The sequence below is a fragment of the Hippocampus zosterae genome, chromosome 5 (genome assembly GCF_025434085.1).
Source record: "Hippocampus zosterae strain Florida chromosome 5, ASM2543408v3, whole genome shotgun sequence".
Lineage (NCBI taxonomy): Eukaryota > Metazoa > Chordata > Actinopteri > Syngnathiformes > Syngnathidae > Hippocampus > Hippocampus zosterae.
In genome coordinates, this window is record NC_067455.1 from 25,237,863 (window position 1) to 25,246,535 (window position 8,673).

The following is an 8,673-nucleotide window of genomic DNA, read 5'->3' on the forward strand; positions in this document are numbered from 1 at the left end:
GACACGTGAATTGAAATGAGGGGATTGCACAATCCATCGCTACTGAAAGACAAAAGTCACAAATCTCTCACATATATGATGTATGTGGATCAATTTTGAGGGAGTCATGCTGTCACGAGCGGCGGTAGTGGAGGACCCCAAAAAAGCAGGCAGTAGGGAGAAGCAGGGTGAACCTAACAAACTGTATCAACCAAACAATGAGAAAACTAAATCTACAACAAACCAAGTCCATAAAGCAACAAGTATCCAAAGTACAAACAAAAACCCATGGCTGACGCAAAGACAAGATGAAAGCACAACAAACAAAAACCCTTGGCAGAAACACGAACTGAAACAGTGACAGAAACAATGACCCGACCCTGAGTGGTTGGGCTCGGAGTCCTTTTAACTCTTTGAATACCACCCTTTTCACTGGAGCAACCCCCTCAATCCCTCACATTTTATTGAATTTTGACTGATTTGCAAGGCCCACAGAACTTTCTGTTCTATGGCTATATATACATGCAACCTGTCAGAAGAAAGGTGAGACTCTCGTCCTTTGGCAGAAAAAAAAAACGTTTTTTTCTATTTTACTCCGTTCGTTGGCAATCAGCATTAGAAAACTACTAAGTTTTATGGAAAAGGCCGATTTTCTGCAGAAATCCAGAGAAAATTAGCTTTTTGTAAAAGCATGCATTTCAAGCATCATTTCAGGTTTTACACTATTTTTTGCTTTTGTGACAGCTCAAATACCTCAATAATGTGTTCCTCCTACAAAAGAACATTACAAATAATGTTTTTGAAGCAAAATAATTTATTTGCACACAACAAAACTATTGAACTGTGAACAAAAGTGCAAATTGAACAATGAACGTGCAGCTGTGGCAAGGATGGTTTTTGGCTTCCATCCAGTTTGTCACCACATCGATTCATCCCACCACGTCCAGATGCATGACCTATAAATTATAGAAACAAAAAGTTGCAAATATATCTTGCTGCAGAGTGAGGTACAATAATTGTATTTACCTTTCTTTCCACCACCAAAGCAAGGAGTAGTCACCTTTTGGCTTCTGCTTGGACAATCTGTAATTTATAGAAGTATGTACAATTACCACACTTTTATTTTTCTATTTTTTTATTCTTGCTTTCCACTTACATTTCAACATCTTTCACACACACATACATGCTCGCACCCTGCTATTTACACCATTCATTCCACGTTGCTCAGCATCCAATTTGAAATGAAATGGAATATGAATTTAACACTAGTGGTTTTTGCAGAGCTGAGCGGACCCAATGTGTCCTGTTTTTTTTTTAAACCTATGGCGACACGCAAGTCAGCACATTTACGGCGCATATTTTCATCCCCATCTACGAGATGCATCAACCGTACATAAATTATTAGTGTTACTGGCAACTTTATAGTATAGCGGGGAATGTAGCGGTGCATAAAAATGACTGATGAGGCAAAAGAAGTGATGAAGTTTTGAATGGGAACTTGCAAGCTAGTCAGCAGTTACCGCCTCGTTCCAGAGGCTCTGGCGAGAACTCTCAGCTTCTTTCCGTTATGTCCGAAGGCACGTATTCGTCCGACAGATAGGGATCCAAATCGCTCTCCAATTCATCGTTTTCGCCGTCGTCATTACGAAACGATTCCAGCGAATTGCTGACGTGTGCCCGGCGAATTGCTGACGTGTGCCCGGCGTCGGCCATGCGAAGCAATGCAGCCTCTTTGCCGTCATCGCTGGAAGTCGCCGGGGAGATGATTTGTGGGCCATGTGCCCCACGGGAGGCACAAAATGCTCTGCCAAGCGATGGTCCCTGGCGTGGAGCATGTTCATCTTCATCAGATGAACTCGAAACGCCATGTTTGCGCAGGCTGACGTTCGTTTAACGGGTGCTGCTTTCGATTACGTGACCGAAGCGTCATCTTCTCTTCCACACAAACACCTCCTTTGTTGTTTTGTTTCGAGGACGCTTTTATACTGAAAAAAAAACAATCCTTTTTAGTTAGTTGTTTCCTTTTCTCCACAAAGCGTGTGACGGAAAAGTGGTTAGGATTGCACGACTGTCCGTGTTTTATGTTATGTGTTGTGATTATTGTTTTAATTTATGTTAACTGCTTTGTTAGAGCTGCCATTGTTGTGAAAGCGCTATATAAATCAGCATGTATTGTATTGTATTGTATCGTTGCTAGTTGCTAATGTTCCAATCCACTATCTACATATGCCCTTCCTCCACTATATACCCTTTCTACTACTTCTGCGGCGTAATCCTGGTGGATTTTTGCACAACTGCCACCCAATGGCCATTTTGTTTTTGCTATTTAACATTGCCGTCAAGCCTAATCCTTTGGTGAGAAGTTGCATCAGACTCTCTTGCACACCCCCCATGAAAAAACGTGATTGACGTATTAATACGTCATGTGGAGGGAGCGGCTATGCGCTAATTGACGTATTTTTACGTCAAAGGGTGTAAATGAGTTAACAGAGAACCGACTAATGAAATGATGACCAACGGATGAGCCGCTGTAGGAGGAGCGCTACAGAGCCACCTGTTGGCCCCAAACAGATCAACCATGACAAAATCTGTCCACCAATCGATGGACATTAGCTTGAACTAAAGCACTTCCAGATGGACCCGTCCTTAAAACAAGTTGTGGGGAATGACAAGTCGACCATTAATTTTCCATTCTTTCCAACATTTTCTATACGACTTACTTACCTTTCAATGGCAAAAAAACAAAAACAAAACAAACAAAAAAACAGTCCAACTGAAATTATTCCAAACTGTCATACAGTTGCACAAAGAAGCACAATTAAGTCTGATTATGTCACAATACACAACAGAATTTATGTATTTGTCCACTTTTCACATTCTCTGAATAATCATTATGTGGTAAGACCTTCATTTTGTCATAAAGTTTGGAAAATAGCCCCAAATGTCCATTCATCTAGATTTCTATATACCCATTGTCTATTAGGGTCGTGGGTAATTGACCAGTTGACTGAGGGAGAGAGCCCTGGTTGCCAGTCATTTGCAAAGCCCCAAATGTCAAGAAAAGCAAATATTCACATTCAAAGGTAATCACTTGATATAAAACTTGTCAAATTTAACTCGCTGGTTCATTGATGTTACCACTAATGGCACTCACATCACTAAGACAGTAAGTATTTTAAATCGAGTCAATAATAATACCAGAAGATCACAAGCTTTAGGCTCGAGCAGTGGTTCTATAACCTGGGTTCGATCGAACCCTAGGGGTTCGGTGAATCGGTCTCAGGGGTTCAACGGAGCCTCTGCCATGGAGCTTAAGACATACCCTACTCAACCCTACTCAATTAGTTATGACACGACCGCTTAGCCATCACTGGTTGCAGATGATCACGTTTCATTGCTTGTCCAATCAGTGCTGTGGTAAATTTAGTTTGCTCAGTAGTCAACGTGAAACTGTTGTGATAGTACGTCATAACATAAAAAATTAAAAAAACACCTTTTATTTATGTCTTTAAATTTTATATACTTTTTTCTGTTTTTACTAAATGTGTTTTGTTATGTCTTGAATTTGTAAAAAAACAAAAACAAAAACAACCCCTTCAATAATGAAGGGTTCGGTGAATGGGCATATGAACTGGTTGGATTCGGTAACAAGGTTAAGAACCACTGGGCTAGAGGTTTCTGTAGGTTGTAGGAAGAGGTGCACTCCTTTCAAGGTGGGCTGAAGCAAAATGAGCGTGAAGTAACTTTGTAACTGTGAGCAAAAATATAACAAACAAAAACAATGTGCCACCACATAACGTCTGTTGTACACTCGTATTCAGCTGACTCTGTTTAAGAAGCACAGATTGTACTAGATATGTGTTTGGCAGGTGGATGATGTTTTCCTAATGTTTCATTTGCTCATTTTGGATAATTGTGGTTGTTATTTCTTTTGATCAAGACTTATTTAGAATGAAGAAGGAACAATACACTCATGCAGATCATCAGCTGTGATTGTAATAACATTAAACTATTTCTGTGACGGAAAGTATTATTGACAGCATATGTCGGTAGCTTCAGGCTGAACAGGCCTTCCAGTTAACCGAGATGATGAACTTAATATACGTAGTGCTTGGCGTCTTGTTCTGGAGATCATAAAAGTGAATTGCAGCATTTGTATGTGTTTCTCTTTCTTATGATTTATGTTTTCCTCTTCATCCATCAAGGTGTACACATAAAAGGAATAGATAATATTCATCTCTGTTTTACACTATTTACAATGTAACAACATTAGTATTTTCTCTGTCAGTAAGGATGTCGTCAAGAACAATTGCATTCAATCCATTGAAACCAGGCTTAAAATGCACATTAAAAAAAAATTATATATATATATGTAGTAACACTTTCCTTCACACAAAAAATACAATTCTGTCGTGTGTACATGATACAATAAATGGAGCTGTATTATCAGGAGCAAATACACATAAATCACTTTTGCTAAAAGATGAAAGGAGCATCATGATGACCTTGAGTCGCCAAGGCAGATTGTGCTCTTTGGTCAATGATCAAATTACATCCAGTGCATATAAATTGGGACTTTGCAGAGGCACGTGAATAAGTGGAAGGAGCGAAGTATGTCAGTACAGTATCCAATTATTTAATGTACAGTAAACGAAAATCCGCGAAGTAGCGACCAATTAACTTATACATTTAAAAAAATTGACCCACACGGGCCTTTGCGCTTAAGCAGAGCGCACGAACACACACACGCACACACACACACACACACACACACAAACACACGCACACGCACACACACAAACACACGCACACACACAAACACACGCACACGCACACACACAAACACACGCACACGCACACTCACATACACTCACCTGCTCGCCCAAGCGTGCAAGCATACACACGTGCCCCACGTGGACCTTCCGCGCTTGAGCAGAGTGCGCACACACTAGCACGCATAGTAAACAACACTTAGACACTGATTTTTGCGGACTTAAAAAATAAAAATAATGAATGTTTGAAAAAATCTGCGATGCACCGAAGCCGCGATAAACGAACCTAGTCTGTTTTATCTATGGGCGGCCTGGTAGTCCAGTGATTAGCACGTCGACTTCACAGTGCAGAGGTACCGGGTTCAATTCCAGCTCCGGCCTCCCTGTGTGGAGTTTGCATGTTCTCCCCGGGCCTGCGTGGGTTTTCCCCGGGTGCTCCGGTTTCCTCTCACATTCCAAAAACATGCATGGCAGGCTGATTGAACACATTATATTAGGTGGGTGTGTGTGTGTACGCGCATGGTTGTTTGTCTCTGTGTGCCCTGCGATTGGCTGGCAACCGGTTCAGGGTGTCCCCCGCCTACTGCCAAATGGCGCCTGGGATAGGCTCCAGCTCCCCCCCCTTGTGAGGATTAAGCGGTTCGGAAAATGAATGGATGGATGTTTTATCTATTTTGACATCCAACTAAGGTCCATGGTCTCAGATTTGGAGTTGCTGATTTTCATCCTAACACTTGGCTGTAAACCGCTTCAGTGAGAGTTGGCTAACACAGCTTGAAGAAGCCAACAGAACAGTACCATCTGCAAAAAGCAGAGATGAAATACTGAGGCCATCAAAGCGGACCCCTCAATGTCTCGGCTGCGCACAGAAATTCTGTCTATAAAGGCTGTGAACAGAATTGAGATAATGGGCAGCCTTGGTGGATCCAACACTCACAGGAAATAAAACTGACTTACTGCCGGCAATGCAGACCAAACTCTGACATAGGTGGTACAGGGACCAATCAGCCAATATTAGGGGGGACTGCAAAAGCACCCTCCCCCTCATTTCTCAAAGTCCACAAAACACATATAGACGGGTTGTGAGAACTCTCATGCCCCCTCGAGGACCTTGCTGAGGGGTTAGAGCTGGTCCATTGTTCCACAGCCAGGACGAAAATTGGCCATACTATTATTCTGAACGCCCAATCTCGTCTGATCTAGTCAAGGGCCAGAGCAGTTTCGGTGAAACAACTAGTGTTGAGTACTGGTACCTCTGATATACAGTACTAATTGAAATGACCAGAACTTGAAATAAGCCACAAAATTACAATGGGCAGTTGAGGGTGCCACTCTTGTTCCATCTCACTTCCACAGAAAAAAATCACACCATGTTCCAGTCCCAGATCATGTTCCAGATAGATAGATAGATAGATAGATATAGTTATCTATCTATCTATCTATCTATCTATCTATCTATCTATCTATCTATCTGTTCCGTCAAGCCCCTAGTGAAAACGAATACCACGCTCAACCTGCTACCGTCCAGAATGATTCCCATTCTCATACCATTCCCATTTTGGATTTCTGATATATTAAGAACAAACAAACAACTCTGTGGCTTTTTGTCCTCTTAATGGATAATCCCGCTTCTGTCTGATCCCATAAAATTCTTATCCTGTAACGTCACAATCCCGTGTTAAAAGATCAAGTTGACTCCCAACACTTAGGAATCCGGTGATCCACGGATTTCTGAAAAAAAATGTCAACCTCTAATGGGCAGACAACAATTTACAATCAGTTAACATGATGTACATGTTTTTTAGTGGGGCGATGGTAGAGAACTCCAGCACAGGATGAACACAGAAAAATTTGTAAGGGTTAAATGAAGAATAACCCAGATGTCTGCAGACTCACAATTCGAGTAGTTCTCAACATGTTATGAAGCACAACCTCATGCTTCCCTTTCAACGATTAACTTTTATTTTGTGGACATTGCGTGACTACAACTGAAATGGTTTTAACTGTCTCGGAAGACATAGAACACCTGTAGTTCATGTACCATGGTGAAATCCATTCAAACAAAAAATGGCTCTATTTCTCACTATTACGACATCAAGGACACTGAAGTTGAGATGGTGATAGTTATATTGCTAAGACTGCCTCCTTTCGTGTTTTTTTTTAAAATTCTTTTTCCACTTCTTTTTGTGTCAGAGATGTCAAGGAGCTAGACATCATGCATTTACTCTAATTACTATTAACACTGTGAAGCAGTCATGATATTTGACATGAAAAGACTCCTACATAATAATTTTCCTAAGGAGCAAAAGTAAAAGTGATCTGGCAATGCAACTCTGATGTTTTTTCAGCATGAAAAACAGCAGGTTTGTGTTTAGGCAGATGGACGGGAGTTGGCTGGTGCTGCTTAGGGATGAAATCAACTCTGCCGTAGACAGAGGTCCATGTTTATCTTTGGGCTTTATTAGATGTTGATGTTGGCCATGTGAAAGAACCACTTGTTTAAAAAAAACTGTTTTTTAGGGGGAAAGAGCACGAGAAATTGGTGGGCTGTGAAGCAGACAGGAAACAAAAACAGTGCTGGTGCATTGTGCATTTCATAAACTCGAGAGTAAATCTAGATAAAAAGACGCACATGTACACAGGAATTTTGTTTGGCACATTTAGTACATGTTGTTCCAAAAGCAGGATTACTATTGTGCATGAGAGAAAGCCTCCTGCAGGGGTCATTCCCACTACCTGTGCGTGAAAGAGTACTATCGAGGAGGACAGTTATCACTGTCATGCAGGATTAGTGAACACTTTTAAAACAGAATTACTGAGATGAATTATCAAGAGTTACAACAGTCTGTCAAACCACTGGAATCACAATAAAACCATTAGGGCGCCAAGCAGGCGAAGCAACGCTTGATTTGACACTCCAAAATCTGTGTGCTTTGGAAAGAAACTGACCTACACAGATGGCAGACCTATTTTGCTGGGGGTTGGGTGTCTTTCTGAAAATTGGGGTTTAGTATACCTTAGCGCTGTTTTATAATGACTCATGGGAAAACAAACAAGGGACTAAATGGATTGAGGTCACTGCTGTCGGAACCTGGCAGCAGTTGCCATGCCATTCTGCACTTGAACAGAGAGACGCCATGGCATTTTGACCAAGTAGATGTTGGTGGTCTAAAGTCTGTTAAGAAAGCCAAGGCGGACGGTCAAAAGGATACAGACTTAATAAGAAAACTGACGTTTCAATTCAATGTCTGATGCCACTACGTAAGGTCAAAACAAAAGAAAAAAATATATAACTATGCCACATCTAGCCTAGCCTGTTTCAAGCAGGTTTGTGTGGTTTACCGATTCAGAGGTTACATTTGGCGCCAAACTAAAGAATACAATGGACCCAAACACAAATGATTCCATTGTTTTTTGTAAAATTTGTTTCTGTCTGTTTCTGTTTGAAAATTTGGGATACAGTACAGGCATATGGAAGTACATTAGTGAGGCTTTGGTTATGAACATCCAGTTTTCGAATAATTACAGTGTACTGTATTACCTTTTGGAGGCACTCTCACGGGATGATTGTCACTGATCGCTCCATACAAATTCTGGTCAGACAAAAGAGCATTTACTTTGTAATTGTTCACCATATCTGTCTTGCTTTTCACACACCTGTCCACTACATTACCCTCATGCCCCCCGATCCCCTGCCACACCCCCAACCTGCACACCTTGAAATAAAGGTGCTGATGAGCAGCCTCTATCAGCAAATGCCATCTTGGCCTTGTCATCAGTGCCTTGCATGGTCACAGAGAAGAGCGGGTTACGGCTTCACCTTTCAAAGGCTCATTGCCAGCGGGAACCTTCTCTGAAATGTCTTTGCTCTCCATCTTTTGATCAAGCAGAGGTGATTGCTCTAAGACTGCAAGGGAAGCTC

General features: G+C 41.4%; 1 long non-coding RNA gene across 1 annotated transcript; it reads right to left on the reverse strand.

Annotated features, from left to right (window-relative positions):
- Positions 1-585: 585 nt before the first annotated feature.
- On the reverse strand, positions 586-2,088 carry LOC127600396 (uncharacterized). Its single transcript, XR_007962340.1, has 3 exons — positions 1,500-2,088; positions 1,040-1,062; positions 586-935 (listed from the first exon to the last, which is right to left on the reverse strand). It is a non-coding gene; the product is annotated as an uncharacterized LOC127600396 (long non-coding RNA).
- Between the last annotated feature and the right edge of the window lie 6,585 nt (positions 2,089-8,673).